Source organism: Scleropages formosus, chromosome 8, assembly GCF_900964775.1.
Source record: "Scleropages formosus chromosome 8, fSclFor1.1, whole genome shotgun sequence".
Classification (NCBI taxonomy): Eukaryota; Metazoa; Chordata; class Actinopteri; order Osteoglossiformes; family Osteoglossidae; genus Scleropages; species Scleropages formosus.
The window spans coordinates 18,302,914-18,328,269 of NC_041813.1; the positions used below are offsets into that span (position 1 = coordinate 18,302,914).

The 25,356-nt window shown below is 42.7% G+C and overlaps 1 protein-coding gene across 1 annotated transcript in view; it reads left to right on the forward strand.

The window, feature by feature from the left end:
• The window catches only part of asic2 (acid-sensing (proton-gated) ion channel 2), a 216,816-nt gene that overhangs the window by 90,566 nt on the left and 100,894 nt on the right, over window positions 1-25,356 (forward strand). The window lies entirely within an intron of this gene.

Here is a 25,356-nt window from a genome sequence, read left to right on the forward strand (position 1 = left end):
TTTTACATTTACATTTTACATATTTAGCAGACCCTTTTCTCCAAAGCAACTTCCAGTGAACTCTATGTAGTGTTATCAGCCCACACCCCTTATTCACCAAGGTAACTTACACTGCTAGATACACTAGTTACACTGGGTCACTCATCCATACATCAGTGGACCAATTTTTTAAAAGATTTAATAAACTTATTTAACACCCCATCTTCTTTCTTATTTTCATTATTATTTTAATTACTGTCAAATGATTATTTCTTGTATTTTTAATGGGCATTGGTTTAAATTCTGGCAACTTGCTATTTCTTCAAGGAATTATTATAACTTCTTAACAAGACATAATTGTATAGTGTCCAAAAGCAAAACACGTTTCAGTGCCAGTACACAGTAGGATCTCAGGCCTACACTGATGCTTGGATGAACCCCAACATCTCTCACTCAACTCACAGTTGGATCTTATTCCCACATAGAGTGTTGGATAAATACGTAAGGTCTCCCCCCCCAGTTTACAGTCGGACATGAACAAAGACACTTGGATGAAACCCTGAGGTTTCACACCCAATTCACTGTAGAATCTCAGGTCCACATAGGCTTGGATGAACCCCCAACAGCTCTCACCCAAGTCAGCATTGGATCTCACACCCACAAGGCGCTTGGATTAACCCCCGGCATTTCTCACCCAACTCACAGTAGGATATGCCTCTCAAAGACTCTTGGATGAACCCCCAGCATCTTCTACCCAACTTACAATAATATCTCAGGCCCACGGAGACTTGAATGAATGCACAAGGTCTCTCACCAAGTTCACATTAGGATCTGAGGCCCATAAAAGCATTCTGAGAAATCCATAAGCCTCCCAAGACACACACTTCAAAATTCCATTCAGAACACAATTTTAACAGAGTTACAACATAAGCTGAGCTCAGCAGATGCTCTTCTGCAGAGACTCAGTCCAGAAACAAGCAGACTTTCATACTAAATGTGCAGACCCCCTTTCAGATGCAACAGTAATCCATGATCGTGTCCATTAAATTGGGCTGAGGGATGTCTTGGTGTTGCCTGGTAAAGCCTTCTGGGAACTGACCTACCTTGGGCCAGGTGCCATGACAGGTACACTTCTTTGGAGCACAACTGCCAGCAGTTAAATTTCCTTTCCAGAAGGACTTTGTTGTTAAAGACAACAACACACAAAACATTCAGGAAAAATAATCTGAGGCATGGCGTTTCAGTGCAATTTCCAAATTCATTACTGTCATTTCTCTTAAGGGAGAAAGGGAAATGTGAGGCTTTGTTACCTATTGCTGATTTTTTTTTTTTTTTTAAACCCATTGCAGTAATCTAGCAGAGGGGGGTGCGGTGGTGCAGCAGGTTTGGCCGGGTCCCGGTCACTGTCGGGTCTGGGGTTCAAGTCCTGCTTGGGGTGCCCTGTGACGGACTAGCGTCCCATCCTGGGTGTGTCCCTCCCCCTCCGACCTTACGCCCTGTGTTGCCAGGTTAGGCTCCGGTTCGCCGCAACCCGCTTGGGACAAGCAGCTTCAGAGTGTGTATGTGTGTGTATTAATCTAGCCATCTTCACCTCCTTTCCTAGCCATTTCATCTCCTTGTCACATATTTAGACTTTTCATGTGCACTCATGCATGTCCCATGTTCTTTTAAATTATGCTAAATGTGAGTCACATTTCAGCACATGAAAATCTTCTTGTTTAAGGAAGTATTTCTAAAGGAGGAAGATACAACCACACAATGGGGGAAGCAAAAGATATGATAAAAGGACCTAGTAAGTGTCATTCGGGGTGGATCTGGAAAAACACTGCCTTAGGCATAACTCGCAAAACACCATTTGTTTATTTTTTTCTTGCTTTTTTTCGAATGCAGGTGTCTGAAAACACATTCGCTGTATACTTGATTAACGGATTCTCTCTTTTGATATGAATTTTCTCTCTCAAAGGGTCCCCCAAATGCTCCTTTCCCTCTGCCACATCTGTATATGATAGATATATAAACATATACTGTACCTGAAGAGAGAGTGGGTGACCTTAAGTATTAGACAGTAATGAATTTGGAAATTGCTCTGAAATGCCACACCTCAGACTATTTCTCCTGAATGTTTAAACAGTGTTCTCTAAGGGAAAAGAGAAAAAAACCATAAGCAACAGTAGATTTATTTGAGTACAGGAGGTATTTGGTGCGTGAGAGAGAAGTTCTCCGTGTTCTTTTCCTGCTGCTAATCCCGTGGTATGACTTTTTTTTTATGTTCTGTGTATTTGCAATGCTAGACCAGAGGAATGAAGTAACACTGTACTTTTGGAAAGTTATATGTTATTCTGCAGTTTATGTAGATATTACAGCCTATAGGTAGAAGGTGACATAGTGGTTAGAACTGTCACCTTGAAACATCACCCTGAATTCATATAGTTAAAATTACCCAGCTTTATAAAGGGGTAAATCATAGTAAGTAGCTTAATGTACGGACAGACATTCCAGCCTTTTGTAGATGTTTTCACACACGTCTCCTGACATCACAGTAGAATCCCCAGGAGGGGTCGACATTCACCGGTACTTGGACCCCTAGAGGTTTATTTTTCTCTGCTTCATTGCAGTTGGGAGTTTTTTTTTTTTTTTTTTTTTTTTTTTTCTTTTCCTCAGTTACCAGCTGACCTATTGTAGCAGTTTTGCTGTGATTGCTGCCTTTCTGCACTGTATCATTCTATGGAACGTTGTTCAGCGTTCAGCAGAACAGCACGACCTAAAGAAATGAATGCAAATGTAAGTATAGTAAACCGGTAAAGGTGGTATATAATGAACCTTCATGTTCCTCTGCGCTCTCCTAAGTGCAGGGGCCAGAGAGAAAGTGTTGCTCACCTGCAAGGTGAAGCCTCAGTTGTCAAGTCTTAAGAAAGAGAGAAAGGGGCTCCTGCATCAAGGACAGACAGCTGGAATTATCCTCACGTTCTCTGGTCTTTCATACTTTGCCATTGCCTTCAGATACTCTTTTTCTTTCGGGTCACGCTTTTTAATACTTTCCCTTGATCTCGTATTCAGCAAAGAATACGGTTTTTTCTGCTTCAGTTTGAAATATTTACATATTTTTTATTATTATGTATATTAATTTCATGACCCGAGGCCCTTGACAGGCTTATTCCTCCACATCTGTATAACTCTGCAGCCCACATGATTTATTTGAGGTGTGGAGGCATATTTTGGTAAGTCGTATTTTACTGGGTTTAGACCAGTGGAAACAAAAAAAACACTACATTTGGTCAGAATTATGAAGCCAGGTTTCATATGTGAGGGTAAAAAATTCAATTAGCAATAATAAGTATAATGATGTTTCATCCAAAATATTTTTAATTTCCTTGTATTTGAAACCACAAACTGTTTCCTTTTATAGAAAACATACATCATCTGTTCACTGTGTATCTGTTATCTTCTCTTTGGGGGGGTTATCTAAGCAGTGTTTATACGGTGGCCCCTAGACTCATGAAGGGATTAAGTTTTAAAGAGTAATTCCTCCATGAGCTTCAAGGCAAAAGCATGGGCTGGGAGGCCAAACAGCAGCACCTGTTGCTGAAAATTTGTTGCAGAGAGAACCGAGGTGACCAGACCTGTGCTGTCAGCTGTAGAGGCCATCGAGATCAGAGCCGGAGGCAAAATACAAGTGAATGCAGCCCCTGGTGGTTCTGAGCAAACCGTTTACTCTCGATCTGAGGTCAAATCCTCCGTTCTGTAATGAGCTGTGCTTATAAAACATTCGGTCTCCTCCTGCAAACCAGTTTAACAACCAACCTCTTCGCTCAATTTATTTTTTATTTTTTGCCAAATTCTGCAGTGAAATCTTATTTCACCACTTTTGCCTCTTTTACACAAATGTACCGGCAAGCAGTTCTGTAAATTCATATACAGATCTGTCCTTAGGCAGACTATTCCCCGCTGTGAAAATTCAGGAGGTGTCATGGTGGGCCCAGTTTCAAATCCAAGCACGAGCCTGTCCGAGTTCAGACGCCCCACGGATCAACATCAGATGCCCATCCAACGAAACAATTAATAAATATATGAAACGACTCAGATATTTGAAATTCAGCCTTCTGCATTCTCGCCATCTGCTTTGTGTCAGAAGGCGTTTGTGGGTTTTTTTCTCTTGGATCGACAGGAATGCAAAACATTTTAGCAAAATTAATGAGTTTTTAAATATAAAATATTTACCGTTGACTCATTCATGACTAAACGGCGAATTTGGAAAATCTGATTGTTTTAAATTAATTTTGTGCCTTTCATTTAATTTCTGCCTAAGTCTTCATTGGCATCACCAGCACGATCTTTGTTGTTTGGTCCTTTGCGTCTGTCATGCTGCGGAGAGTATCGGTCCTTGGGCGCTGGTTCAGAGCAGTTTTTCGGTCTCATTTCCACTCTGTGCACGTGCGGTGAGACTGCAGGAGGGGTCAGCCGGGCACTGCCGAAGTAAGACAGTTTGATGTTGTTTTGCAAAGTTTGTTATTACAGTTTACTAGCTTTTAAAGTTTCTGGCGACAGGTCCAGACTCAGCAGGAGCCAGGATGTTACTGGAAACGGTGACAGTTATTTAATTACTAATCTAAGCTTGAATTAGTTCATTTTTCCCACAAAACTAAGTTTCTAAGGGTTTACTTAAGAGGCAACGTGCACCATGCAGTGTAATATATAACTGGTCCCAAGGCGGTAAGTTCTCTGGTTATCCCAGAACCCAAAGATACAAGCTTGGTTCTTGTTCCTTGAGTCACCCGACATTAAGCTAAGTGTAATGGTGCAAAAGGAGGAAAGGTCTTATGTTAGCGGCACATGAGCAAAAATGAGTGGAAATAAGATTAGATGGTGGAGAGCATGTTGCTGAGATACAGCTGTCTTGAGGTGTCCAGAATCCTGGAGTAAGGTATTGGTTCCCCTAAATCCTACTGTGTCGTGCTTAGTCTCCTTCCTCCCAAGGAAAAAGGAAGCACACACCACAGATGGACTGAGGTAGAAAGTGCTGAATAAGAACAGCTGAGCCAGAGCCTTGACTGCCCTGCAAGCCATCACAAAAGCTGTGATTCTAAAATCCTACTAGTGGAGTTTGGGAAAAAAACTCTATTTGGAAAGGGAAGTATTAGACCAAACCCCTGGCCAAGTCCACCTGTCAATCATGTACAAGACATAAAACCCCCACTAACCTTCATGCTGCCGCATGACCTGATTCTTTTTTTTTTTTTTTTTTTTTTTTTTTTTTTAAAACCCACAGCCCCTCCACTTATTCATTTAGCTGACACTCTTCTCCAAATTGACTTATAGCATTAAGGTTACAGTTATTTACCCATTTATACACTTGGCTAATTTTTTTTTTGTTTTTACTGGAACAATTTAGGGTAAGTACCTTGCTCAACGGTACTACAGCTGGAGGTGGGGATCAAACCTACAACTTTTGGATCCAAAGGCAGCAGCGCTAACCACTATGCGACCAGCTGTCTTTTTGTTCAATGATGCTACCTCACTTCTCTTTTGTTCAACAATATCTCAAATCTGGTTTTCCATCAGCCTCACTTGGTTGCAGGTACGCGTCCTGCCATAGACTTTACGCCAAGATGGTAGCTACTTTAAACACTCAACCAAATGCAAGATTAGTCTAGTACTGCTAACTATTGAAGAGCCATTGGTGATTAAAAAAAAGGTCTTCACGTTGCAGGCCTAAACACTGATATTAGGAAATCTCAAACTACTAAAGATACTGAAGTTAAAGTGGCCACGTGGTATCCCACCACTGGACAACTTCTGCACAAGAAGCTTAGTCGGGGGTTTCGATCGATTTCCTAAAGGAGCTATTCATTGTATGACAATTCTAATCATGATCAATCAGTTCTAGTCATGTTAAGCCTGATGTGTTAGCTATAGGCTCTTGATGTTCCCAGCATAAAACCCAACACCCATTAAACCAACTGTGTATTAGCCAAAGGATGGTATGCCGATGCTTGCGAGAAAGATGCAAAGATATTTTTTTCTTTTTCTAAATGAACAATTGCAATAATTACAGTACTTTGTAACAGCTGAGCAATTAACTGAAATTCTTTAACTAAAATGTTCCGGCAAAGCCTTTGCAGAATGTATGTCTGGAAAACCTTGCATGCTATATGTACTGTGTGAACCTAAATGAAGGGCATCGTTTGACAGAGTTCATTGAAACTCAATGTTTGAATGGTTTCTCAGGGAGAAGGTTTGAACGTACCAATCTTGTTTTACTCTCAACCCTGTGCCCCGTTTTTGGGGAAATGAGACCGTTAACGTTCTTTGGAACAGCTCCATTGTCTTCGCTATGGCTTGCGCACGCACGTTGTTCTCGGCTCAAATAGTCCTCATATTTTGCTGCTCGCTGTCGGGGTTCATTGTGGGATGTAGCACTGATCCACCCCCTACTCGCGCTGTCACATTCTCATCCACATTCACTTTGCCCCTTTGTCACTCTGTCTAATTGGAGACCTCATCAGCTTCTCTCGAGTGCTTTTCCTCCTTTGTGTGGCGGCACCACTATTTCGTTCTTCGAATGCTCGTTTCCTTCAAAGAAAAATAAGCCAGGGGCTTTTCAAAGCCCCCAAACACTTCTCTTGCCTGTTTTCCAATTTTTTTTTTTTGTCCCCAAGATCAGATTTTGCACAAAGGAAGTACTCACTGACAACATGGGAGATAAAGGTGATGTTCTCCTTTCTTTTAAAGCAAATTAGCTTCACTGTATTTAAAAAGGCAGAACTGATTAAATTTCAGCTGGGATTGTAATATGAGAATCCTCAGAGCATGTGTGAGTGGGAGTATTACATGCACTGGCAGCTGTACGTGTAGGCCACATACACCAGTGTTATCTTGAGGACAAGATAACTCCAGGGAATGAGGCCTTCTTCTTCCAGATAATCTCACTCGCCAGTGTGCTTCATTTGCACTGTTTCATTAGCAGCCACGTGCTGTGCCCCCTGAGATCTGGAGCCCACATTTACTGTGTCATTAGTAGTTAGCAGAACTGCTTTGAATGGGCAGACCTTGCCCTAATGTGTGTCTAACCTGTAGATAACGACAGGCTGGATGCTTCCTAAAGGCGGCTCTCAGCACTGCTGTGTCTTGTGTTAAACACTAGTTAAGGGCATGCAGATGTCTTTGAGATTTTTTCCAAGAAAGCATCTATTTTTCTTTTTTCCTTAACCTTTTCTGAATTACAAATTTATAATCTGAACTTCAGCTAGCCAAGTAGGAGCTTTATAACAATGGACAGCATAACAAATATGAACTGGTACCTTGTGAGGCTGCTCGTTGCTAGTTCCTCGTGTCATGATCAGCGTAGTCAGGAATTTTTCGAAGATTCAAACATTTCACAGCATTTGCAGTACGGTAATACCTTGATCAGTGCTATAGATGTGCTCTTGAGAAATGCAGTGCCAAATGAAACAGTGCTACAAGGGGTCACGGACTGATTTTTTTTAGCTATTTATTTTTTTAAATATGGTAAATTACTTTCATAAATGACTAAAATACAATAGCACTATAAAATAACAGCGTTATAAGACATAGTGCAAATTGAGCTAGTACTGTACTTTTAATTGCCTTTTATTCACTTCGTGTATTCATGTCTTTTGTAGTGAGACCTGTGTTTACCTGCCCAGCTGACAGATGGCAGTAAAGAGCACTCAGACAAAATAGGGATGTGAAGCGACATTAATTCAACTCACTTCCACATTATTTACAAGTTCATGTGAGTGCTGGTAATCAATAACAAGATGTAGTACATATCTGGGGAAGAACTGGTCAATGGTCAGCATTGAATAACAGTTTCTCGAGATCTTGTATGTTTATTTTCACTTATTTTACTTATTATATTCACTTACATTTGTTTGAATGGAGCTTTAAGTAAAAAAGAAAAACAACTTTTTTTTTTTTAGCAATATCCAAAACTTTTACAGAACCTAACCTGCAAGTAATCTCAAGAGGGACTTTTGTGTTAACATTTTATTGATCATGACATAATTGTAGAAGTGAAGTTACATAGATGAACTTTGGGGTAAAAAAAAAAAAAAAAAGTTTTTTTTTTTTTTTTTTTTTTTTCCCCCCCTCTAGCAGTATGAGTAGCCAGTGTAGTCTGCTTACACCTACCATCAACCAGCACATATTCATGCATCCCCGCATCCCACTATTTGCTTTCACATAAGACATTCAAAACAGAAAGGTAATGAAATACATATTCCTTGTACATTAGAAAGAAAATCTGAAATAGGCACAGTCAGCTATGGTATTTTGCCACTTGTTTTTCACGCATCACCGTAACAGTTTAGAAAGAACTTTTCAGTGGTTAGCTAAGTATAATTAACCCACCTCACTGTACATTTTCACTGGTGAATGGCTGCAGTAGAGGCTGTATTAGACTGTCAAATGTACAGCAATCTGCCATCTATCACTGTATAGTTCAGCCAGGACGTGGCATGATGAACAAAGCCTTTGGAAAATCAAGGGCTGAATCCGCCTGCAAACCTGATTCCAGAATAATCCACAATTGATGAGAGAATTAAGTTTTCTGAGTATGTGCCATACTGTATTTTTCTCAAGCTTTGTGGGATGCTGAAATTATGTTCGGTGTGGGTGTGTATCTGTGCCTGGGGATAATTAACCCTCTTCTTGAACCGTGGCTATTAACTGCTTTCTGCGGTTATGGGGTAAGGATTGCTGAAACACTCAGATGGTCTTCTCAGTGTCACAGGGCTCAGCATCTTCGGGAAAATATTTTAAAACTTTCTTCTCCAGTGTGTGAGGTGAGTATCTACCGTGATATTGATTCCTTATGAGAACATGTGTAATGGATAAAACGTTGTGAATAGGCCTCTAGGAGACATCTACACATGGTAAGTTGCCTTTGTTAAATTTGAACAGGTTTTGCACATTAGGTGGCGTAGTGGCTAGAGTTTCTGCTATACGCTCAAACGACCTGGTTTCAAATCCCGCATTCAGCTGGAGCACCCTTGATCACCCTACATGCCCTGAATTGATGCAGTGAAAATGATCCATTTTTATAATGGGTAAATCATTGTAAGGAGAGGAACACAAGGTGCTCTTCAGAAAAGCATTAGCTCAATAAATAAATGTAATTTTTCCAAAATGAAAATAAAAAGGCAACAGTTTTCCACTTTTATTTGCATTTTCCCATTTGAAGTCACTCAGTATGAAGTTCCCACTATGGAAGGTAAACTCTCTGTGTGTGTGTGTGTGTGTGTGTGTGTGTGTGTGTGTGTGTGTGTGTGTGTGTGTGTGTGTGTGTGTGTGAGAGACAACAGACTGTGCTCAAACCTGAAAATAACTGATGTGGAATTTTCCGTACATTTCCAAAGTGAAATATTCTGAAGACCAGAAAGCAGAGAACTTTATCTAAATTTACAAGGATGGAGCCCCCCCCAATCAAAGGCTTTACACAGTGTTTTTGGGTCCATCTGTGTGCCCTCCCTTTTACCGTTCTCTTAAAAAAAATTGACGATTCCATGCATTTTTAATTTGCGTAAAAATCTCCCATTAAATATTACAAAGGCTCCTATTATAACCAAATGGACCCTTTGAATTTAACAGCGGTAAACTATTTATGCACTTCTGCACGCTGCCATGTAAGCCGTGCTGTGATTCCTAATTCAAGATCTGTTATTTCAACTTTGCTTCCTTTCAGTGTTTCATGCACACGATGGTTAGTTTTTTTGAATGTATAATGCAGCGCGTGGTGGTGGCAGCACACAACGTTTAAGTGAACCGGGTCGAATGACAGGGCCACACAACTGGGACTCTTTAATTTCTTTCCCTAATCGCAGCACTATGCTCCAGAAATATAGGCTGTTAGACAGATTGGTGGTGGTTTAGCAGGGTGGTCTTTATAGTCGTGTACAGAGACTGAGTTTCTCCCATGAGGGAGATGGAAAAGCTGTTGTTAAGCTGTAGGAACATGTTTTTGCATGTTGCTTGAGATGTATACAGGGGTCAGGACTTGAGGACTCCTCTACTTTGGGGCCGTGGTGTCCAACAGTAAACCAACAATTAAGCAAAAATTCAGATAATTCTTGGATTTCCATATGTCACTGGTAGAAACAAAGTAAAATGTTGACATGGGCTGTAATTAAGATACAGTATATCCATCCATCCATTCATCCATCCATCGTCAATAACCAAGTGCAGCGTCTCTGTGTGTCCAGAGTGTATAACAGAAATATTGGGTTTTAGACAGGGCACACCCTGAATGGGATGCCAATCCATTTCAGAGGGTGAGCTGAGTTCAAACCCATATCTGAACCCACATCCCGGGAGCTGTGATGCACCATTGCTACTAGCTGTGTCACCATACAGCCAAAGGTTACAGCGCAGTGCATGAATAATGGGATTCACTTATCTCACAGTTTGGTCTTGAAAGATCATGAGATTATGGCTCTTTCACAAGTTTGACTGAAACGTTTAGCCTAACTTGTGGGCGAACAAACCCATGCACCCTTGCCTTTCCAGGACAACTGGAACATCTCCGTTATTAATCACCAGACCTGACGATCAGCCTTGCTCTCCACAGCTCCTCTTCCTCTAAACAAATGGCCGGGCTCAAGGTGCAATCGGAATTTGAGTCAAATGCTCAGAAGGCATGAAATTGAAAGTTAGAGACACTGAAACTGTGAACTTCAGCGGTACTTAAAGGAGACAGGTGAACTGAAGAGTTGTGGAAGGTTGAAGAATGACAATCCAATACGGTCCCATAAGACTAATTTTGTATTGACCTTTGCATCTGTTTTTTTTCTGGCCTTTATTCCCAGCATGCCCACGGCTTCTATTTTCCGAGTCCTTATGGCAGTGTGCTTTTAAGTGGGACTAGTCGGCAGGGCTTGGCATGATTCCTAATGGTGTCTAACAACAGTTCTGCAGCATTGATCCTATGAACAGCTGGCTTTGAATAGTCCCTACTGCTTTGCTGCTCCAGGTTGGGCTTCCACCCCAGACACACAGATGGCGCCGGATCGATAGGGGTGCTGACCAATTATTTGTTAACTGTGTTGGGTCTAACTAAACCCACTGTTTCTGTCCAACAAAGTAACACACTGCATGCAGGTTTTGGTTTGTGTTTGTTCTTAACAGCTTAGTTAAAAATTCAAACCTTTGTTTGTTGAACTCATTAATGAATTAAAATCTGTTGCCTGCGGTTGTCTGCGTGGCGGCAGCATTTAGATAACGAGGACTTAAATGATTAAGCAGATGGTTTTACTTGTGTTTGAGATTCCAGAGAAGTGCAGCTTTGTTAGTGCTCTTGCCACGTGAACTTGGACCAAAAACCTTCTACTTCTGATAGTACTTCTGCTTAAAATGTTGTTGAATATGAAATGAGCTCCCTGGCCTGACGTTCACCCGAAAAAGCAAAGTTTAACTGGCTTCAGATCTTTAATCCGCACCTCACTGTGTCTGAAATATTTCAGCTATTAGATTATGTATCGATTTCTCAGTCATTTGGAGGAGGGACACCTCGAAATCAGACACAAAAATGGTCTTTAATTAATTTAAAACACTTTGATTGTTCCCATCAGCCCTATTTCGGTTTTTCAACTAAAGTCAACCAAACAAAATCCTCCCTTCGTTCCCATACAGCTAGGTATCACCCAGTCTCAAATTATTTTGCATTAACAAGAAAATATGGCCATGGATGGGGCAGCTGAGCCATGTTTGGTCATGATAATTAGACTCCTAGAGCCATTAGCTGCTAGTTCTCAGGCATAAGCAACTATTTTGTGTTAAGCGGCGAATCCTGAGGAAATCAGGATTATGATGTGACCTTGCTTATGGTAGAATCGCAAAAACTGCATTTGCACATTAATTAATGGGCTCTGTATTTGGATTTTTTCGTGCTCAGAGGACATTTTTCTTTCCATATCTCCCTCTAGGATAGAACAACCTCAGAAACCTGTATATACTGAGGAAAATTAAGGGAAACGGGGAATAAATTGAGTACTGGCCTACTGGTTTCAAAAAAGGCCATGACATGATATAATATATTTTAATAGTATGCAGTACCGTAAGTGCATAATGTGGTGTAGGGGTGAATTTGGGAATTAATTCTGGGTCTTAAATTAATTATGAGCCCTCAAAGTGAAAGGGACTGGGATCGAATGAGGACATGCTGCTGAATGGCAAAACTTGTGTCCTTTGGGGACATTTCAGCATCTCCATCAGTCATTGTTGCCCTGTTCCTTTCTGCATTGCATAACGAATTCCTCAGTGATGGCGCTGTAGACAGCGAGTGTTTCCCAGATCCTTGTTTTCTGACTGTAAGGGGCACAGGGGTTGTTCTGGAGGCCCATGGCTGAGCTGACTTGGGTAGGTTCCTTAGCTCTGTATTTTCCTCAGTTTATTGACTTTATTTTCTTCTGTTGCTGGAGTGAACATGACTTGTGTTTACCCTCTAACCAAATAGGCGTCACTAAAAAAGAGCAGGAGTTTGGGACTAGCTCCCTTCAACCTATGTACACAGTGTTTACAGCCCGGGTTCAGTGATTGTCAATTGGAGTGATTAATAACAAGATGAAGAACAATGCAGGTCTTTATGGGATGAACCGGTCAACAGACAATAATGAAAAGGCATTTGTAGGGAGAAGTAGTTTTTATTTTCAGTAATTTAAAATTGGTTTTTAGCTTGAATTTCCATCAAAATTAAGAAAAGTATTTTAAAAAAGACAGCTTTTTTTATTTCTACTCTATTGTTTTATTATTCAACTCCGAAGCTTTGTATGGATAGTACTCAGTAAAGGTAATGATGATACAATTATTCACACCTAACTTTATCACATTAGTCTAAATGACTGACATTCTGCCCTTTTTTTTTTTTTTTTTTTTTTTTTTTTTTTAAACAGAGTATAAATAGCATAACCTCCCCCACCACAATCCATCCATCCATCTACTTGCACCTGTTCACACACACTCGCACAACTCTGGTTATCCTATGCGGTGTGAAAATCGGGGGAAAATAAGGGAAGTGACAGTGAGAAAGAAATGACCGCAGGAGGAGGTCATTGTAATCTGTGCCAAATAAGGAAGAAGTTGCACACTCCTCTTTGATTTCTTGGTGGACACTGACTAATGATACATGTAATGGTATTGGCATTTTACCTGTCTCATGCAAGGGCTCATTAAGAGACTGGTTCAAATACGGCATGTGGTCTCAGTCGTGAGAAATGTTCCATTTAACATAAACATGGAAGTAAGGTAATGAAAACCAAAGTTAGTCAACTACTGTTAACTACCTCATGCTGTGTGGTCTTAAAAGTCTGATCTCTTTTTTTAGGACCTTGTGTTACCGCTGGCTCTCAGAAAATTGTGATCGTTGTCTTTTCAGGCTGAAGCTCCTGACTTGTAAGAATCCAGTCAGCAGTCCAAATCCCTCTTGGGCCGCAGACTGAATGATGTCTTTATTAAACCCTTTTACTTCAGAGAACTGGCAATGGAGTTAATCTGGTTGGGTGACTTCACAGTCACACTGTGGTCCTACAAACAGTCCTACAGACAATTCCAGCCCTTTGCAGCGAGTATTCTCTTTGCCCTTTGCAGTTCAACAAAATTAATGCATTAAATGCTGAAGCTAGGCTGTTTTTGTCGGGTAGATGAAGGTTAATTCAATCCACAATTCAATCCAGTGGTATTCATTTATCTTGAAGATGAGGGAGCGCCTCTAACAAAGCTGTTGAAGGCTTTTTCTGAATTTCTGCACAATTCACTCTCCCTTTGAGGACTTGAAGAGGAGTAGGTACAAGAAGCTACCGAGGAGAGGTGTTTATTTGTTCTCTCGACGGCCCAGGACGCTGCACTTTGCAATCGAGCCAGGAGGCAAAGTGGTTTCGACGGCAACAGCAAAGCAAAATGCCGGACCTCGGAGGGAGTCAGTCGTGCAGAGCAGCAGATGCAAGGCAGGCGGGCAGAAATACCCAGGTGCTGGTGTGGAGTGCTGCATGATCGCCTCCGCTGACAGCACCTGGACACGTAGCTCGCATGCAAACTGGGGATGTGGCGCAGGTAAAGAAGGCGCGCAAAAACATCAAGGCTGACAGCTACTGCAGCTGGAAGAGACCCAGCTGCCCAAAAGCACTCCCAGATCCCAGGATAGAGCTGTTAAAATAAAATGCTGATGAGCGGAATCAGATTGTAAAGTGTTCAGATGGAGCTAATACCCTCAGACACGGCAACTCTCCAACGTCCCAGGTTGACCAGTTTATGTTGTAGACATAAAGAGTGCAAATGTAGATATGGCAGAGCAGATCAGTCCTGACACGTAGTGGCTCCTTTGATTCAGAAAAGTTCAGTTTTGATTCTAAAATGAAGGAACTTCAGAAATGCAGATTGGACTACGACAATGCATATGTCAAGAGATCAAAGACATGCTCCAGGTAGAATGGAGACTCTAAATTTGCCCTTTGTGTGTATTTGTGAGCGAATGAGTGAGCGATTGCCCTGATGTCCGTCCAGAGTGTTCCCTGCCCCATGCATCTGGACTCTGGACCACCACGACCCTGCATTTTACAAGTGGCTATTGATCATGAGTGGATGCATGTTTAGCTAGGACTGCATGACTTGATGTGAGCATCGCGAGTGACTTTGCAGCGACTTTGCCCTGCTACGAGTCGACAGATGCTGCTGCAAGTCTCTTCCACGGGAGCAGGCAGCCGGCCCTTTTCTCGCTCGTCTGCGGTCGAGGGACCGTCCCCCCACCGCTGCTCCTCTGAGCACGGCACCCTAATTGGAACACACTGTTCCACGTGCCAGCTAAGCTCTAAAGTGCTGTTATATACCGTCCTGCGCCAGGCCTCAAATTAATTATGATGCGTATTACCTTTCCAGTTGAACACGGTTCAAATTAAACAGCCTGCATTGTAATGGGTTTGTGGTTTTATTACCCGCAAATTCTGAGAGGAGCCTCCCTCTCTCGGAGCACGCATTTGAGACAGGGACATACATGGATTTAGCGTCTTATCCCTAGTAGTACTTCGCAATAATGTTCTTTTTTTTTGATAAAGCTTTCCACGTATTTCGTGTATGCTATCGGATCAGCGGCTTTGCTTCTGAGACCTAAAATTTAAAAAAACAAACTTAAATAATGAAAAAGTGCTGCTGTTGGGAGGTATGCATACTCTATGTATTAGTGTTTCAGCAGCAGGCAGTAGCTATGGACACCGAGTTGTATCTTGAAAAATGCTCGTTCAAGTTCAGTCATAGTTTTGAAATATCCAAAGGCGTATATAGGCCAACAGGTGGCGCAGGGGTTGGAGCTGCTGAATTGCATGTCAGTTATTCACATGTTTATAGAGGGAACTTTTGGTATAGACCTTATTGAAAAATTTCCATGTGATTTGTGTGACAATTCTAATGAATTCTGGAGTATCTGGATACACTTCTGTTATTAGAAGTTATTCTAAAGTGCTATGTGATCAAACCTGCAATATTTGTAACCTTTTAACCTTGAGCCCTCACTCTGTGCATGTCGATGCATCTGCAGTTTCTCCATGTGCTGTCTCTGCCTCTATGTTGCCGTGACCCTGTGCTGTTCACAAGAGCAATAACAAGAGCTGCTGCATTGTGGTCAGAAGGCCCCAGGTTTGCAGCCTTGCTTCTGTTGTACAGACTTTCATGAAGGTACCCAGTAACCCTGCTACATAAATAGGCAAGTTGTTGTATCTTAGTATACAAATGTAACATTGCAAGTTGTTTTGGAGAAAACCATAGGCTAAATAAATAAATGTAATTTAATGACCCGCGTTACCCTGAGTTTGGGTGGGAAAACAAGTGTATTGTACAGAGTTGCATTGTGGGTAAAATGTAAAAAAGTGTTTAACCACTGGGGGGACTTACGGGGAAAATAATGAGGTGACTGCCCGTGGGAAGAGGAGAAAGCCTCGGGGTGCGCTAACCGGGCTGGTTTGAGGCACAGGTCCTTGAGGGAAACAGGGTCTTCGAACCCAAAGCATTGTTTGTCGGTCTGCTGGTGCTCTGATAAAACATTCAAAATGAATGCTTCCTGTGCGCCCTTTTTCGCCCTATGCTGACCCAGAGCACTGCATGCCGCAGTATTTGCACGAACATGCACAATATGGATGTTGCCCTGAATGAAGCTGCAGCGAATGCCATAGAAATAATCAAGGTTAGGAAGTAATCTTGTTCTTTTTAACAAGACGTCAGCACAGTGACAAATCCTATAATGTCCATTTTAATCAAATATGGTATGACTTTTAATAGCATTTACAATAAAATATTAGGCTGTACTTGTAGTATTTCATTCCTTGTTCATGACAGTTTAACAGGCAGATAATGATGAAAAAGCGCAAAGCATAATTTGCGTTAAATTGAAGTCGTGATGAAAAAAGTGGCCGTGCTGTAATTTTGGATTCGCTCACAGTTGTACATCTGTAGGACGTTGAGCGGTTGGACTGTTTTCAGGTTCCTCTTTGAGCCTCTTATAATTTCGTGTTCGTGTTCACATTGCTCCCAAAGAACACCCCTGCGTCGCCCCCACGCAGCCATGCGTACCCCGGCCCTCCACGTTCGGCTAAACTCTATTAAGAGATGCACTGGTGCATTTCTGACTGAGATCATTGCTAAAGCCATCACGCCGTAATTTAAGTCTGTCACACCGGGTGCTGCACTATTTGCATAATGCAGTGTAGCAGTTTGCCAAAAGAGAAGGCTGAGAATAGGGAGATACTTTCCAACAGGTAGGAGTTCACAACGGGGGCTGGATCCGCGGGGCCTGGTGAGGCCTGGAAGTGTTGCAAGGGCTTACATCATGAGGCGTCCGCGTGGTTTCCGCACGAACTAGTTTTACAAGTTTGAACTGGACTGAAGCGCTAAGCAACGTAGGGATGACGGGATGCCGGTTTTACCGAGCGCTCAGCCCGTGTTTACGTGAACATTTTACTGTGTGCTTTTACTGGCTGGATGGGTTTTGTGGAAATTCAGCTTTAAATATTTGCTTGCAGGAGACTTTTTCTGTAAAATTAAATAGAATTGACCGAAATGAGTTCCAACACAGGATAGACTCTGATTCACCGCAGCCCAGCACTGGATAAGTGGTTATCGATAATGGATGGCTTGATAGTGTTAAAAATTGGTTCTTTTAAAGAGGTTTTGGATAAAAATTACTTAAATGTATTGATTCCCAGCTGGTTTCACCAGATAAGTGCTTCAAGATCATGCCTGATTTCACAATCCAAAGTGAGTTCCTGTATGACTACCAGTACTCTGTCTTTTTGTGGTTAAATGAAGTTATTCCACACCTTTTCAAGTGGCAGAAATACCCTTGCTGGAATGCGCCGTTTCCCACCCGCCCAGTTTCCCATCATATCGTGATGAATTTCTGATGGGGGACGTTCAGTTCCATCAGGCAGACTGTAATGGAGAGTGATGAGTGGCCCTGCAGGACGGCTGACTCAGCCCCACGCGACTCCCACAGCCCAGGGGATGCCTGATGGCCGGAGGCACAGAGTGGGCTGCGCGGGTGGCACCGACACCCTCGGTCCCCTTGTCACTGTATTTCTGAGGTGTCTTGTCTCTGAATTATTCAGTGATGGGGAGGCGGAATTATTATTATTGCATCCATTTGCCAAAGGTTTACTAAACATACAAGCATTTGGGTGGCGAATAGCAGATTATGTTGTCCAACACTTTCTAATCTGTTGGGTCCCTTGATGCCAGGAAGTGTGCGGTCCTATACATATACAGTGTCGGTGTAAAGTGTGTGATGTGTAAACCTTCAGCTACATACAATATTCAGCCACTTATAGATCTGGGTAGATTTTACTGTATCAATTCATGGTAAACATCCTGATGACAGCTGAAAGTAAGTGGCTGTAGTCAATATGCCACCGGCTGCCTGTGGTAGTCTGAAAAGGAACAAGGCCTTGTAACCGTGAGGTTGCCGGTTCACATCCTTGGTGAGACTCCGCTCATGTCTCCAGGAGGTTTTACCTGAATTACCTCGGTGCAACACCCAGCAGTATAATGAAGGAAAAGTGTAAAGCTGTAAGTTGTGTAAGTCTCCGGATAAAAGAACTAAGACTACTAAACGCTAAGATGCAAATACGCAGAACCGCACCATTAGTGTATCTCCATATTCAGCAGAGGCCTCTCATATAATTGGTCTGCTTTGAATTATTAATTGGATGGGACTAATTTTTTATGCATTAAGGGCTTCTGCTGTTTTGTGTAATGTATTCATTTGGGCTGCTCCACACCAGAAACCAAAGGGGTGGCAAAAGTTTACTCAAAATGAAATCCAGTGAGTAGCAGATCAGTAAATAGATTTAAGTGCAATGTCATATGAATTGATACTAATAATGATGCTATCTGGGGAAGGAATGTGATGATTTTTACATGATAAACTTACATCTGAAGAAATTCTAGTGATTTTTTCTTTTCCCCCCAAATAAGATGAAGTATTACATTTTATATTTGCATCTCAGTCGAGTCTGCTTTAGATTTAGACTGGATTTTGGATTTAGATTTTATGCTGGAAATTACTATGTATGAACTAAAAGCCATGCAGGTAAATACCGACATTAAAATGCATTACCTGAGATCACGCAGCAAGCGTAGAGGCCGATGCGGCGCTCGTACCGCAGGCACGCCGTGGTGGGGAGCGGTGCAGCTGTTGTCTGTCATCTCCTGGAGCAGGTGAAATGCTTGACATCTGCCTGCCGCTGCTGTGGCTGCTTTCCTGGGACCCTCCCTTGTACTCCGAACAAGTGTTGTGCGCCACTAGTTTGTCTGCATTTGTTACCACTAAGAAAAATAAGAAGAAAATCAGTTTCCTTTTTTTCTGTGACACAACACTCTGATTTCTTTCCAGAGATCTGACTTGGAATCATCGGAAAAACGAGGCACACTCGATTTTTCGATGCCAGTCGCTTCCCGCGTAACTTGCATAACAAATTTGATTATGTAAATTCTCGCTAACAACCGACCTCAGCAATTCTGTCTAATGAGGTTCATTAATTATTTAATTTTAATGCAGAAATTGACTTTTATCTATTCTAACGTGATTAAAACGGATCTGTTTCTTTTGCTGCCTTTTTTGCAGCCTGCCACAGTACAAAATACAAAATGCCCATGCAAGATATAAATTTGAACACAAATATAAAAAATACCACTTCAAAGTATTTGTTTTCTTTAACTGCAATTAAAATGTGACCAATCAAAATGCAAATAAACTTATAAAACATGTAGTGAGCTACAAATGAGAAACCCATGCAAAACGAGAATTTAATTCCAAGTCCACTGGTTCCTCATCTTATGAATACAATTGGTAGTCTGTTCATAATTAATTTCATTTCAAGAAAAATGTAATAATGCAAATGTTCCTCAATTTATTCCTGGCTTAGCATTTGCGAGAATCTCAGATATAGCAGTAATAAACAAAGAATTTATTGTGAGACTTACTTTTTATTAACTTTAGGCTACATTAAAATTAATATGAGCGAAAGCAGAAATACATTTTCTTCACAAACTCCTGTTAAGTGCTCCCTGTTGAGTGATTTATCCCGTAAGTATGTGCAGTGTTTCTCATCTTATTGCTTACCAACAGTCGGGAGCACCAGACACAAGTTGTAAACGTTAGAACTGAGCTCAGTTAAGGTGGTTCCACAGTCATATTACGTTCGGGCCCCATTTACGGCCATCTCTCACCCGGCCGTGTAAATACACGTCACAATTGCTCTGCTCCAGAGGAAAATTGGAAACAATGGAAAGGTGAAGAAATTTCAGTTCAGAAATTAAGTAGAATATGTCTGAAAAAAATCTTTGAAAATGCATAACTTTAGCATTCATAAGACGAGGAGCCAGTGCCCATGAAGAAATATCAATAATGCGGTCAGCCCAAATCCGCCACGGCCCAGCGCAAATCTGGCCTTTCGCTGTGCTCACGAGCCTGACCGTGGCATGCGGTGGGAGACGGGGGATACTGCTTGGCAATGACGGGGACAAGACAAGCTTGAGGCCAGCATAAAATGAACATGGCGACCTCTTTGTTACTCACCGATGGCAAAGTCATTATTCACAACGGGCGGCGGCAGCTTTCGAGAACCGGCACCAGCGCGATGGCCAATCGAAAGAAACGGCTCATACCAGGTGTGCCCTTGCTCCTGCAGGGTTATATCCACTTCTGCACAGGAGAGAAAATTCAAACTTCCCAAGTTTATTTTAGTTTTTACAAGACTCTGACTCTTTTTTTTTTAATTTTTTTTTTTTAATACCATTTGACAATGTAAGTCTGGCACTTTTTACATTATAAATGAGCTGTTTACAGTTGTTTCTGGTCTTCTTTAGAGTGTATTGAAAAAGTACAGTTAGTAGCACTGGTACAATCTTTCTGTAATTTTGGGGGGAAAAAAATCATTCATGAAGAAGGCGATAGTCATGGAAAAAGTAACTTGGGATTTGGAAGGTGTAGCATAAATGATTGATATTGTTATAATTATTGAGCTCTTATTTGACCCTTGCACTCAACTTGTACTCCATCCTTGTTCATCCAAATGGTCAAGAAAAGCAGATTTCTGCAGTGTTTTGATGGATTAGTAAGAAGAGATTGGCCTCTTGCGTCACTCTTTCTGTAGTAATTCATTAAGAAGCACAGTGTCTCCAGCATGTCTTCCCGAGGGGACGTTCAGAAGCAAATCTCAGAAACTCTGATGATTCGGGGGGGATATGGGGCGATGTTGAAACAATTTAGCTGCACAGGCAGGCTGGAAGTAGCAGCTTCTGACTTTGTTGACTAATTAAGAAGGAAGTGTTCATATATCAGCGACAGGTGAAAAAGTCGCTTACCAGCCTGCAGACAGGGGTGCGACAGTGACTCAACCTCAGTGATCAGCAGCTAAGCAGAAGCCAAAACAAAGAGTTTGCTTCACATCTCATCATTTTTATACAGGTCACCTGAAGGCAACATGTGGGGAAAAGGCTTAAAGATAGATTTCCAGTATTCATTAAAGTTCTTCACAATAATTGGATGAGGCGGTAGAACTGTCCTTCGCCACTCCAGAAGAAGCGTTTGCCTTTAAGGTGTGACAGTATGGATGACGTGTCCAACTTTGCATTGACCGTTCAAGTTTTCTGTGCTCCTAGTTGTTTTATTTCCACTTCCCACCTGGGTGGAAAACTGCGAGCTTGTGTGCCGCGACGCCTTGGCAGGCGAAAGCATCGACGTGCCGCCCCTAGAGATGACTTTGTGCCTTTGGATCAAGCTGCTGCCCGGCTGCTCGGCCAGCTGGCGTCTCGCTGGGTTCCGCGGCGGGAGGAGGGTAAATGTGGTGAGAAGGCACGGTGCAGCATCGCGGGGAGCACAGGTGCATGCTAAATGACGTAATTATATAAGAAAGCCAGGGCAAGGCTGCACAGTTCACTCACTAATCCCTAAGCACTGCGGTATGTGGGGCAGCATGTGGTGCAGTAGTTAGAGCTGTCGATTTGCACTCTAAGGATCTGCGGTCGAATCCCTGCTCCTGCTTTTAGTACTCTTAATCTAGTTATTCACCCTGACTTGATACAGTAAAAATAATTCTTTTGCACAAATAGGCAAAGAGTAGTAAGTATCTTAGAGTAGAACCCTAACGTCGTAAGTCACCTTGGGGAAAAGTTTCAGCTAAATGAACAAGGAATCATTTAAATAATGATCTCATCTGCCACCATTAATGAAGCAGCATCTCTTGTGCCGGGTCTGGTTATTTTACAGCTCCGCTGGAGTGTGGAAGATTGGGATTTTTGGTCACACATTTAATTGGCTTAATTAAAGGCTTTTTTTTTTTCCAACCAAACCCCCAGGACCACAGATTTCTGACTCCACCAAGACGCCTGGCAAAGGCAAAGAGTAGACGAAAATAGCAGAAGATGTTCTCAACATACATGTTTACAGTCCAACAGGAGCCTCTCCCTAATTCACCGGTACGGGTAAATTCACCGTGTCGTGGCCTGTCGAAACGACATGTACGGGTGCTGCAAGCCGTCATCACCATTTAACATTTCCATCTGTTGAATCATGCATAAACGGAGCCAAAGCAACACTTAAATATTTCACTGGGCTGCAGTGCGCACCCCACGCTGGCAAGAGCTCAGCACAGGGACCTTTGTGACTCACCGCTGAGAGAGATGAGGCACAGGCAGCATTTCCGGGTTTTACAAACCATTCCCAACCAAAAATAAAACGCACAAACCTCCATTCGTCCCGTAAAAAGACAATGTGCTCCGTTCCTGCGCCGTGGCTGAAAGGAGGCTTTAAACACTCTTTGTTTGTTCATACCTGAGTGCGGTCGGCCTTCGCAAGGGAACGCTCAGGGGTTCGAGGGGTTTGGACCGCCTGCGGCAATCCCGCGTTTGCCTCGCCTCGTTGGCGTCCGCCTCAGCGCCATCCGCTGCCTAGCAACCTGTCAGGCTCCGCTCCCAAACGCCCAGCACCCCTCTTTGCAGGTCAGCCTGCGAGGCCGGTAAAGTGAACTGAGATGGCGGTCCGTGCTTGGGAGTGTTCGTCTGGGGTCCGTGCACTGTGAGGTCTGTTCCAAATGTCCTCGGTGCACCGTGACAACATCTCACCTTCGTTCGAATGTCCTTCAGGGACGGAGAAATTAATGCAGCATCGCCGTAAGGCTCTTATGGGTCATTTAATGGTTTGTTATTGGGTCATATTATTAAAAAAAGTTGGTGATGTGCTGGAAAGCCAAATGAGCCGTTCAATAGCTGTCATTGTATTGGACCCAAGGTTGTGGATTTAACTGCAAAGTGTGTTATTTTGCTATAAAAGTGATGCAAATGTGCTGTGGGTTGTTTTATCCCCGATTCCATTAATATTGTATATGAACTGCAGCGGAGGCCATTTTGAGCTCCTTTTCCTTTCGCCAAAAGTCCATTATTATGGCGAGAATCTAATTTTTCACTTAGAAGTTAAAGGTTTTTCATCCCTGCATTTTTAATCAAGAGTTCCCAGCAGGGAAATTGTTAGACCTGATCAAATTTCGGAACTTTTAAATTAAATCATAATTATACTTCCGCTGATTACCTAGCAGCCTCTCGCGAGTCTCGGTACCTTTGCGGTTTCATGAAGGAATCCAGTTCTGCGTGTAACTAAAAATGTGCAGCTCACGAAGACAGGGCAAGAAACAACGGGAAAAGAAAGAAATGAACAAGCATGAATTTGTTTTGTTTTACAGCAGTTCTTCCAAGTGACAGGATGGACACGTTTACGATCACTGGCACGGGGTAATTTCGCTTTTAGACTGGGGGACGTTGCCAATTTGAGGGCCTACAAGGACAATCTGATAGAGGTGGTAATATGAATGGTTTAAAGCCACGATCTGACAGCCACACAGTTCACTGGCACTGTTGTAAAGAGTTCAATAGGCTTTGTTCCCAGAATATGACTTCACCATGTCCGCGCGATGACCGCAGAGGGCCGGGGAGCATCAGGAAGGCCATTGCATAAGGTTTCTCCATGAAATTGTTCAGCTGATACCCTCTCGGAATATGAAATCAGTGTTGGCCTTTGGCAGGGTGATCTCCATCCATCTAGATGTCTAGTTTCAGTATCCACTCAGCTCATCCTGAGTGCACTACGAAGGTCTGCGCACGCACATACACAGCACAATGTGGATGCAGGGTGAAACGCTCTCGTGCCTACCGGTATAAATTAGACAAACACCATCAGTTACAGAGCGAGGACGAAAGATGGAAGAGATCTGGGTGGTAATCATCATGGACGGTCTTCATCGGTGCCGGGGTCCATCGATATTTACCTCATTAATGTAGAAATCCTGCAGTCGGGCCGCTTTAGAACAGGGGCCCACAGTTTAATCATCTTAAGAGTACACAGCGCTGAATGCGGCAAGATTAAAAAGCATTAAATGTCAGCGCTGGCGGTGCTCGCTCGATGCAATTGCACGGAAATGCACCTCTTTTTCAAGGGGCGTGCCCGATCTGCCGCCGCACCATATATTGACTTTTTCGACATTGACTTTGGAAATGAGAACGGGCTGTTCTACAGGCTCGGGCTAACAGGCGAGTAACAGTAAATCCAGCCCCAATCAAAATGGTGCAGTGATCCGTGTTTCACGGCCTCCGCGGCAAAATGCGTAGCCGAGTTTGTGTATGGAAATGCAAATAGCTGTGGATGCTGTGTAAATATGAGAGGGAGAGTGTGGAAGGACTGGCTAAACAGCAATAAGTGGTATCAGAAGTCTGTGGCATCCAGAAACAACACTGATAGGTCCTTTGTTCCTTCACTGCCACAAACATGTGTCTCCTGTGTTTCTTTACCGCCTTTAAATGGCCTCATCAAAAGCCTGCAGGGACAACTGTGCGCTTGAACATCTCCAGCCCTAGTTTCTTCCCTCTCATCACCACAACGCTGGAGATCTTGATGGATGGCTTACAAGGAATACCTGTGTGCACCATGTGGGGGTGTACCTGCCTCACACCGGCACCAAGCCCCTGCCGGACTAGCTGCTAGGAAATGGGTCCCGTCTCAGCGCGGCTACAGGGTTCGAGCGTCGCCGCCCCCGCCGCATCCTTTCTTCCGACTCAGGTTAAAAATGCTCTGAACACCTTCAAGTTTGACTTGACTCTGATCTGTGCTTCCCTTGTTGTTGCACATGTTCCAACGTATGTTGCAGAATGCCATTCTCAATCTCTGTGCAAGAAGGTAAAAAATTAAATATTATATTCACTTCCAAGCGGGTTTTAAAGGTGCTAAAGGTCATATAAGGACATGGGAAGCTACTAGGGAAGGAGTCGGGTTATTAAAGAGGTGTTTGCTGGCCCTGGGTACCCGTTGACAGCCGCATGCCTCCAGCCAAGGAACACGTAATTACAGCCACACGTCTATGAACGGAGCTCTTCTTTGATGTGTCACTGAGACGGAGACACCGCCGGACCGGCGCTTTCCGGGAAGGCTCGGAGCTTCTCGGGGAACATCAACCCAGGAAGCAATCTGAAAGCTGCAGAGGCTCTGCCTCGGTTCGTGAACGCCGGGCCGAATCCCTGGTTACAGCGCTTCCTAATTAACTGTGGGGCTCAGCGGTCCCTCCTCACTTTGTCTGTTTCCCAGCTTCATGACCCTTTTTTTCGAGCATTTCTGACCCAAGCAGCAAAATGCGTTAAAAAACTAATAAGAAACGACTTAAAGTTTCATCTATACAATAAGGGATATGATTAAATTGTTCATGTCCAGTATTTATTGATGTGCCTATGTGTCACAGAACAAAAAAAAAAAAAACAATCTCATGATATTTGTCTCCTAGTCTCATTCTCAATTTATTATTTTTTTTTTTTTTTTTTTACAATTTCAACTATTAAGTAGAGTAG